At 38.0% G+C, this 9306-nt stretch overlaps 1 pseudogene; it reads right to left on the bottom strand.

Moving 5' to 3' along the window:
• Positions 1-1150: 1150 nt before the first annotated feature.
• Positions 1151-4719, bottom strand: LOC109571449 (matrin-3 pseudogene; annotated as a pseudogene).
• Positions 4720-9306: the final 4587 nt, after the last annotated feature.

Here is a 9306-nt window from a genome sequence, read left to right on the forward strand (position 1 = left end):
CTGACAATATGAATCACTTTGGGATCTTGTTAAAACGGAGATGTAGATTTTGTAGGTCTGGATATAGGTGTGGAGGTTTGCATTTTTTCAAGGTGATGCTGGGGCTTCTATTGTAGCTCAGTTGGTAAAGAATCCACCTGCAATGCAGGAGACCCAGGTTCAATCCCTGGGTTGGGAAGATCCCCTGGAGGAGGAAAGGGCCACCAACTCCAGTGTTCTTGCCTGGAGAATCCCATGGACAGAGGAGCCTGGCGGGCTACAGTCCATCAGGCATGACTTAGCGACTAAACCACCAAGATGATGCTGATGGTTCTGACTGCAGACCACACTCAAAGAGCTTCTGTTGCATGAAAATATCCTTAGACAAACACTTGATATACACCACTTTATATCTATATACTTTATATCTTTAAAGAGAACTTTAAACCAGTTCTCTTTCAGGGGGTATTGGTTTTCATTGATAAGATATCATGTTGTAAAATAAACAAGGGAAATATATTATGGCAAGGTTGAAAGACAGAGTTTCAGAAATTTGGTACAAAACTCAGTTTTCTGAGGAGATGAATCTTGAGGAGGAAACCACATGAAAGAGGCAAGTAATAGGCTGAGTCAGTATTGAAATGTGAATGTGATGTAGCATGTGGCCTGGAGATGAGAGCGGATAAGCAGTATTTTTCACTCTGGGAATGTGAATTATCTTCCAGACCAGCCAACTTCATTGCTTTCCTGGGTTTCTGGTTTGCATGACTTACTGAAAGGGGAGGGGAGTACTTGAAAGCTTTTAAAAGGTGACAGAAATCATGAGAGTTGCAAACTATTTTTTTTTTTTAACTCAGATTTTTAGTAGCAGTTTTTAGAACACTCTAGATTAAAAATGGAATAATTTGTTAAATCATGCAAGAAAGTGTAACAGTAAATAAAAACCACAACTGTGACAAATATATTGGTTAACACCTCAAACATGTATAACCAATGAACATGGCCTAGGTTTTTGTTTTTTATTGGTACTCTCTTAAGAAACTTGAATCCACAGATATAAGCAGTATATAATATAACCAGAAAGTTATAAGTAAACACAGATTATACATGCAAATTTCTGTTCACGAAGGTCACATATGCAAGTATATGAATTCGAAGCGTGCGTCTAAGATTATGGCCAAACTTTTTTTAAAATGCAGAAATGTAAAATTACATCTTGAAAATACAAAGAGATGGTCTACACACTTCAAAAATCAAATGTTGCTTATACCAGATGATGTATGACAGCTACAGGATTCAAGTGACAAGCAATAAGATCTCAAGAAATTAATACTGGTCAAAGAGAAGGGGAATATTTTTACATTTCACTGAAAATACATTAACTTCTAGAATACGAAATCTAGCAGGAACTTAGGGGGAAAAATTACAAAATATAAAGCCAATTACTTAATATGTCTTATTACCTAAATAACAACATGACATTGAAAGAAAACTGCGCCTGCATTTTAATTACCAATCGCACATTAGTGAAGTTCTCCATAAATGAAACAAAACCAAAAATGCTTCAAACTCCAAATGAAAAGTCTGCAAGGCTCAGATTAAAATGTGGAATGTTTTAGATGAAAGTAATAAAAATACAATTGGTTTTGTTCTTTATTGAATGGAATCAAAAGTTTTGACATATCTCTGAAGCTTGGAACTACTAAATTTCATTTCTCTGAATGCTTCTACATATCTTTCTTAGTGGTGCAAGTGTCTTTAGCATACGAAGTCAGTCTCTACAAAGTATTTCTGTCTGTTACTATTTTGATAAAACAAAAACAATTCTTCATAACTTAACCGTATATGTATTTTTGCTATAACACTTAACACATGAACAGACATCTATTATCTATTATTTTCCACTAAAACAAAAGAGTACAATACTTTTCTTCTAACTATCAGTATTGTATTTAAAAAAGGTTAACATTTAAAAACAAAGAACCATTATTTTCTTTGAAATCATTAAGCTTCTTGCACATCTCAAACTTCCTTCTTCTGCCTGCGTTCCTCTGCCAATTTATTCAGAAATTTCTTTAATTTCTGATAATGAGGAAGGCTGCTGCAATGAGTATTCTTTGCAACTTCTTCATTTGTATAAAAGAGTGAACACAGCTTACAGTAAAACCCTGTTTTAGGTATCACATAGTCTATACCAACAGGAACATTGGGTTGATATGGTCCAATTCTATACTCATCTGGGATTGTATAGTCCTCCTTGTTTTCATCACTTTGGCCATCTGCATTTTCACTTGTATCTTTGTTGGGATCATCAGCATTCTCAGCAGATTCAGCACCTGGCTCTGTATTTTCCTCATTTTTAATTCCATTTTCCAACGCTGCTTCATTTTCTTGGTCAAGTTCCTCGATCTTGTCCACATTTTTAAGCTTTTTCTTTGCAGCTCCAGAAGCACTGGCATTTGCATCTTTTTTCACAGCTTTGTCTGAAGGTTCTTTTTTCCCATCAGATGCCACATCCCCTAAATTAGCAAGATCTGTTTCATCTCCCACTGAACTGCCACTTTCTAGCAGTGCTGCTGCTGCTTCTTCATCTACAAGTAGCTCATCTTCAGATTCAAGAAGCATGTTAGGCTCTTGTTCTGCCTGGTCATCCTTTGTATCTTTTTCACCATCTTCACCTGACTTCTCTTCTTGTTCTTTACCTTCAGCAGTACTTTCAGTCTTCTGAGAACCATCAGTTTTGGATTTCTTATCACTTGGAGATTCTTTGCCATCTGGAGAGTAAGATCTTTTCCGGGATTTATCTTTTTTGAGCAAGTCAATGCCTCTGTTGGGAATCCTGAGTACCAATTTTTTGTATTTTTCAGACAGGTCAACTTTTACACATCTCCCTTGAAACCAAAGGGCCTTTTTCAAACAGTGGACAACCATTGCCATTGCATCTTCTCTGGTCTCCATCTCAATAAAGGCCTGACTTTTCATCCTCATCAGTATATAATTCTTTATTTTCCCATAAGGCTCAGCAAGCTTGAGGACAGCACTGTCAGAATAGCCAGAATGAGGTAAGTTGCTGAGATGTATCACTCGTCCAAGCTCTTGTTTTTGATCAAACTTCTGGTCTGGCTTACCCTCAGGTTTCTTTATTCTCTTGTACTTCTGGGATAAATGCACTCTCACTGGCTTGCCAAATACTAATGCTGGGGTGGTTGTGTAATAATCCACTGCAGCCTGAGCATCTTCTGTGGTTGCCATTTCAATAAATGCCTCATTAATTTTATTTAGAATAAGATGATTTGAAATAACTCAAAATGGTTCCACCAGTTGTAATAGTTGATATCTCAAGTTTTTCCCTCGCTGGAAATCCATGATGTGAACAACTCGGCTAGTTTCCACTCTGCCTTTCTGCATGTGTCTTGGTCCTTGCAGGTTTCCATTTCCAGCACCCAGATTTCTTCTTGGTCCAACTGCTGGTCCCCCAAGATGAAATGATGGGGGTGGAGGTCCCAGAATTCCTGGTGCTGGGTTTGTAGACTGCTGCAACATGAATGGATCACCCATTGTATGTCCTGTATCAGTGTTAGGATTCCATTCTGGGTAGATTTCAAGAAGAAGCTGGCATCGACGACTGTGACTTGCTCCGTTGATATGTTGACTCCACTCCTTATTAGAATGAACTGGCAAATCACATATAGAGCACAGATGGGGATAACCCTTCGGTAAAAGTCCATGGAAGTCTTCAATATTGCTACTTGGAGGAGCGCCCCTCTTTTTCTCAAAGAGAGATCTCTCTTGTAAGGAGCCAGGACCACGTCCCATTCTCTCATACTCACTGTCAAATTTATGATAGTTATGCGATGTCTCACCAAAAAAAGAATCGTCCCTACACCTTTCTCCATCTCTTAATCTGTCATCTTCATAATCCATTCTGTCATAATAACCAGATTCTTGAGAATGACTTCCATGGTCATAATCAAGCACTGGGTTGAGACTAGGACCACGATCATCAAAACTATCTCTTCTAAAGTGCCTTTTTTCTTCCCAATCGTCCCTAGGTACTCTGTATGGTGGCTCCCGTGTAGCAGATCTGCCATTCTCTACCATAACTCAATGTAGGGCCTTCTTTAGTTCTCCTCCTTTTAAGCTGCAGAAGGATCTGGGGCAAATTCTCAGGAGTAATCTTGTCCTCTAGATAACGACTCAGTTCATCTAAGTCTCTAGCAGACAGACCAAAGCTAGCCAAAATGTTACTGGCCTGGTATGCATCTCCACAGTGTTGAGAAGACAAAGGGAGCGGACCTCTACTTCCAATGTTAAATATAGACTGCAAATTATGGGAAGAAGTACTAGCAGAAGACAGTGTACTATGAGCTCCTTGTTGATTCAATGAAGAACTCATTCCAAGATTCATTAAACTAGCAAGGTGTGCAGTACCCTGGTTCATCCTTCCAAGAGATGCTGGCATACTTAAAGACTGGGTAGCAGCAGCAAGAAGGCCTATTCCTGCTGCAGACAGGTCACGCCCATGACCCTGCGAGTCCCTACCGAGAGATGACTGCTGGAATGACTTGGACATTGTAGAACTATCTCTTGTCTAGTTTATAGATTAAAAAAAAAAATTTTTTTTTTAAAGATGGCCAAAAAGAAAGATCAACTAGAAAACTAGGTTAACTTTGCTTCAAAAAATGGTAACGCCAAGAAAAAGGATCAATAAGGACTGTAGAATCTTCTTCAAGCTGAGAACCAGCGGACAACTCTCCAAGCGAGCGGGACGCGGTGGCTCCCACAATCCCCTGCAGCAACGGCGCTGGTCGCGAACTATTATCTAATGTTTGTGCTCCTCGTCAAGTTGATTGTTTGATTCACCCATCACAAGTTGACACCCTTGAGGGGACGGGGCGGGAGGAGAGTTTTTGCAGACATTAAGTCTCCTAAAGATTTTTAGAAATGGATTTTCCTTTTGGAAATATGAGGCCTGATTGTAAATAAACCCGTGCTGCATTCACATCCGCAGTCCTGGATTAGTGAAGAGCTTCACTTGTGTGCACCAAAACACAATTTTTTCAAAAATGGCTGAAACTATGTCATCAGCAACTTGGAGTTGTGACAGAAAACCATGCAGAAATAGGACCTGTTTCTCTTTGTCTTGCACCCTGTATTCAGCTAAATGTGACTCTCACAATGAAGTGTTTACTGTATCTTCTCAGTGTTTCCAGATTGTTACTATGCTTGCACTTAGTACTCTAGACGTAGTTTGCTCTTTCTCATAAATTCCTTTTTTAAACATTTTTTCATCAAAGATCAATACTTCTAGTTCCCATGATTCTTTTTTTTTTCTTAGAAGTTATAGCAGTTACTTCTCATGAAAATGAAGTACAAAGAAACTTTAATACTGTTTGAATGAAATCTGGAACTGACTAAAAATGTGCTTGTACAATGATTTCAACTTGTCTGACTATAACACCAGTGTCTACTGAGAGTTGGTTCTTTTAGAATAGAATATAAACTCAACTCCCCAAAGACATCTGAGAAAGGTCTCAAACCAGTGCTGCTTTAAAATATAGATCATATCTTGTAGTTGTGTTGCTATACATTTTAAAAATATTTTGTTAGGAGTAGATGTCAGTGAATACCAGAAAATGGAATAACAAGGAAGTTAAAATACTCTTCAGATACCTAGAGCAAACATGTCATTGAAAAAAATCTCAGTAGAGAACCCTTGTCTAAAAAATATACTATTCTCTGATTCTCCCATTTTTCAGAAGGGTAAGAACCTGTTGCTATAAATCGATGTAATATATATCATTATTTCACTCAACTGTGGTGTTTCCCAAAGTGTACATTACTCACAGAGGATATTTATTAAAAATGCAGATTCCTGGGCCTGACCTCGGATCTTCTGAATGAGACTCATTGAATTTTGCATCTCCGTTGGGCATCCCTAATTAAGTATTATACAGTTGAAGTTTGAAAACTATTAGGAAATTTTAAATGAATATTATTTTCATTTTTTGTGACAGTGTGGAGAGATTAAAAAAAATTGTATATTGGAGTGTAGTTGATTTACAATGTTATGTTAGTTTCAGATGTACAGCAAAGTGATTTAGTTATACATATGTGTATGTGTGTGCTAAGTCGCTTCAGTTGTGTCCAACTCTTTGAAACCCCATGGGCTGTAGCCCACTAGGCTCCTCTTCCATGGGGTTCTCCAGGCAGAGATACTGAAGTTGTTGACCATTTCGTCCTCCAGGGGATCTTCCCGACCCAGGGATCGAACCTGCATCCTCTTTTGTCTCCTGAATCGGCAGGTGGGTTCTTCACCACTAGCACCAGCTGGGAAGCCCAGTTATACATACACATACATCTGTTCTTTTTCAGATTCTTTTCCCAGTTAGGTTATTACAGAGTATTGAGTAGAGCTACTTGTACTCTACAGTAGTTGCTTGTTGATTATTTATTTTATATGTAGTGAAAACTACTAGCAAATTAAGTTGAAAGGGGAAGTCTGCTGGAAGCTTTCCCTGGGATTAGTAGAGAAACTCTTTCAAGAATGGTAGGTAAAGATGAGTTTAAAGTGTTATCTATCCTTCCCACTCTTAATTCCCAGAAACTTTTCCCCTTCAGGTATCACATGTAGTTTGGCATCTAAATATATCAGTTAGTTAAAAAAGTAAATAAAAGTGCTGGAACTTCTTTTCATGCTTTAGTTATAACTGACTTAATCAGAGCTCATAAACATCCCAAGGATCTGAAAATTTTTCAATATTTGTAAGTAGAGAAGTATAGAAGTGAATAAACCAAAAACCAAATGATTAAACTAACCTGTCTCTCTTTGAAACTAAAAAGAAGGATCTAGATTTAGGAAAATAATAGATGCCATTAAAAAAAATTAGTAAAATAACTTTCTTTGTGCCTAGGTGTTAGTATTTCTTCAAATATTGGTTTCTTTTGAATCTTAGATTCTGAAAAAAGTAGTGGAATTTAGTTAAATAATGCTGTCCTTTTAATGAAGGTGTATATATATATTTATAATATTTATTAAACTAGTTTTCAAAGTTTTACTTATCTGTTTTTCAGTTGTAAAAATATTTGAAGGCAATATCTCACATGGAAACTCAGTAGGCAAAATAGATAAGAATAAAGCTTCCTTGTGTGTGTATTTGGGGGTGGTGTGTGCAAAGCCTACTCACTCAGTTCCCATTTTATTCTCCCAGAGTAAGGGTCAGCAACTTTTGGCCCATTGGCCAAATCCCACCACTTCCTGTCTTTGCAAGTCAAGTTTTATTGACCACAGCCATGCCCATTCCTTTATGTATTATCTGTGACTGATTTTGTGCTCCAACCTAGAGTTGAATAGTTGAGACAGACACTTACTTAGGCAAAATGTCAACAAAATATTTGCTGTCTGGCCCTCTGCACAATTTGCCAGTCACTCTTCTAGAAGGAATAGTGCTTGAGATGCACCTCTCCTTGGGCTTGAGGTGTGCCTCTCAATCCCTGCAGGTCACCTCAGTCCACAATGGATATTTACTAAAGTATGCTTTGGGCTTGCCTGGTGGCTCAGATGGTAAAGAATCTGCCTGCAGTGCGGGAGACCCCCGTTTGATCTCTGGGTCAGGAAGATCCTCTGGAGAAGGGAATGGCTACCCACTCCAGTGTTCTTGCCTGAGAATTCCAGGGACAGAGGACCCTGGTGGACTACAGTCTATGGGGTCGCAAACAGTCAGATGCGACTGAGTGACTAACACTTTCACTTTCACTTCACAGTATGCTTTGCGATGATGAGGATTATATTAATAATTTTCTAGCTGTTCCATATGCCACGAAAAGGTAAAAAGGCTGTCCCTTAGAAGCATGATTCAGCAGCTGCTATAGAACTGGCTTTGTATTCCCTAATATATTGACAGTGAATGATACATTTCCTTAGCAAATATTTTTTTCTCCATGTTGTTTGGGTTTATCTTTTCTCTTGTAAGGTTTATTTTGACACTATTTATTTTTTAATTTTAATTTTATTGCAGTCTAGTTGATTTACATCATTGTGTTAGTTTCAGGTATCCAGCATGGTGTTCAGTTATATTGGGTTGGCCAGAAAATTTGTTCAAATTCTTTCTTAACATCCTATGGAAAAACCTGAATCAACATTTTGGCCAACCCAATACATGTAGTTACTCTATTTCAGATTCTTTTTTGATATGTTATTATAGAATATTGAATACTGTTCCCTGTGCTATACCGTAGGTCCTTATTGGTTATCTATTTAATTCATAGTAGTGTATGTATGTTAATCCCAAGCTCCTAATTTATGCCACCCCCCCCCAGGTTTTCCGTTTGGTAACCATAAATTTGTTTTTTAAATCTGTGAGTCTGTTTGTTTTGTAAATAAGTTTGTTTATATCTCTTAAAAATTAGCTTCCACATATGAATAATATCATATGACACCTGTCATTCTGTCTGACTTCACTTAGTATGATAATATCTAGGTCCAACTATGTTGGGGCAAATGGCATGATTTCATTCTTTTTTTTTTAATTTTATTTTATTTTTAAACTTTACAATATTGTGTTAGTTTTGCCAAATATCGAAATGAATCCACCACAGGTATACCTGTGTTCCCCAACCTGAACCCTCCTCCCTCCCCATACCCTCCCTTTTTTATGGCTGAACAAGAATAGTTTGAAAGTATTTAAAACAGTATTAATTCTTTCCTTTTTTCTCTGGCCTTTGAGTTGGACGTGGCTTTCTCTAAACAATGATCAGAGCCATCTGAGTTTTTGAGAGCAGAGTGGTAGATGACTGCTCCCTCTTACATGTCTATTTTTATCTGTTAAGAACAGTAGATAAAATATGTAAAATGTGTCATCAGTAATAGGTCCTCATGACAAGAAGTTAAAACCTAGTCAGTTCTATCTTGAAAGACTGATTTAAACCTATTTGAGGGCTTCTCTGGTAGCTCAGTTGGTAAAGAATCCGTCTGCAATGCAGGAGACTCTGGTTCAATTCCTGGGCCAGGGATCTTCCTGTGGATAGACTACCCACTCCAATATTCTTGGCCTTCCCTTGTGGCTCAGCTGGTAAAGAATCTGCCTGCAATGTGGGAGACCTGGGTTCGATCCCTGGGTTGGAAAGATTCCCTGGAGAAGGGGAAGCTACCCACTCCAGTATTCTGGCCTGGAGAATTCCATGGACTGTATAGTCTGTGGGATTGCAAAGAGTCAGATATGACTGAGTGACTTTCACCATCTGGCCATGCTTCTTTAGTACCTATGAAATATATTTGTTTAATCAGTGGTGTTATATGACTTAGCTGTGATTCTCTACTTGGTCTTA

Source organism: Bos indicus, chromosome 17 (genome assembly GCF_029378745.1).
Source record: "Bos indicus isolate NIAB-ARS_2022 breed Sahiwal x Tharparkar chromosome 17, NIAB-ARS_B.indTharparkar_mat_pri_1.0, whole genome shotgun sequence".
Classification (NCBI taxonomy): Eukaryota; Metazoa; Chordata; class Mammalia; order Artiodactyla; family Bovidae; genus Bos; species Bos indicus.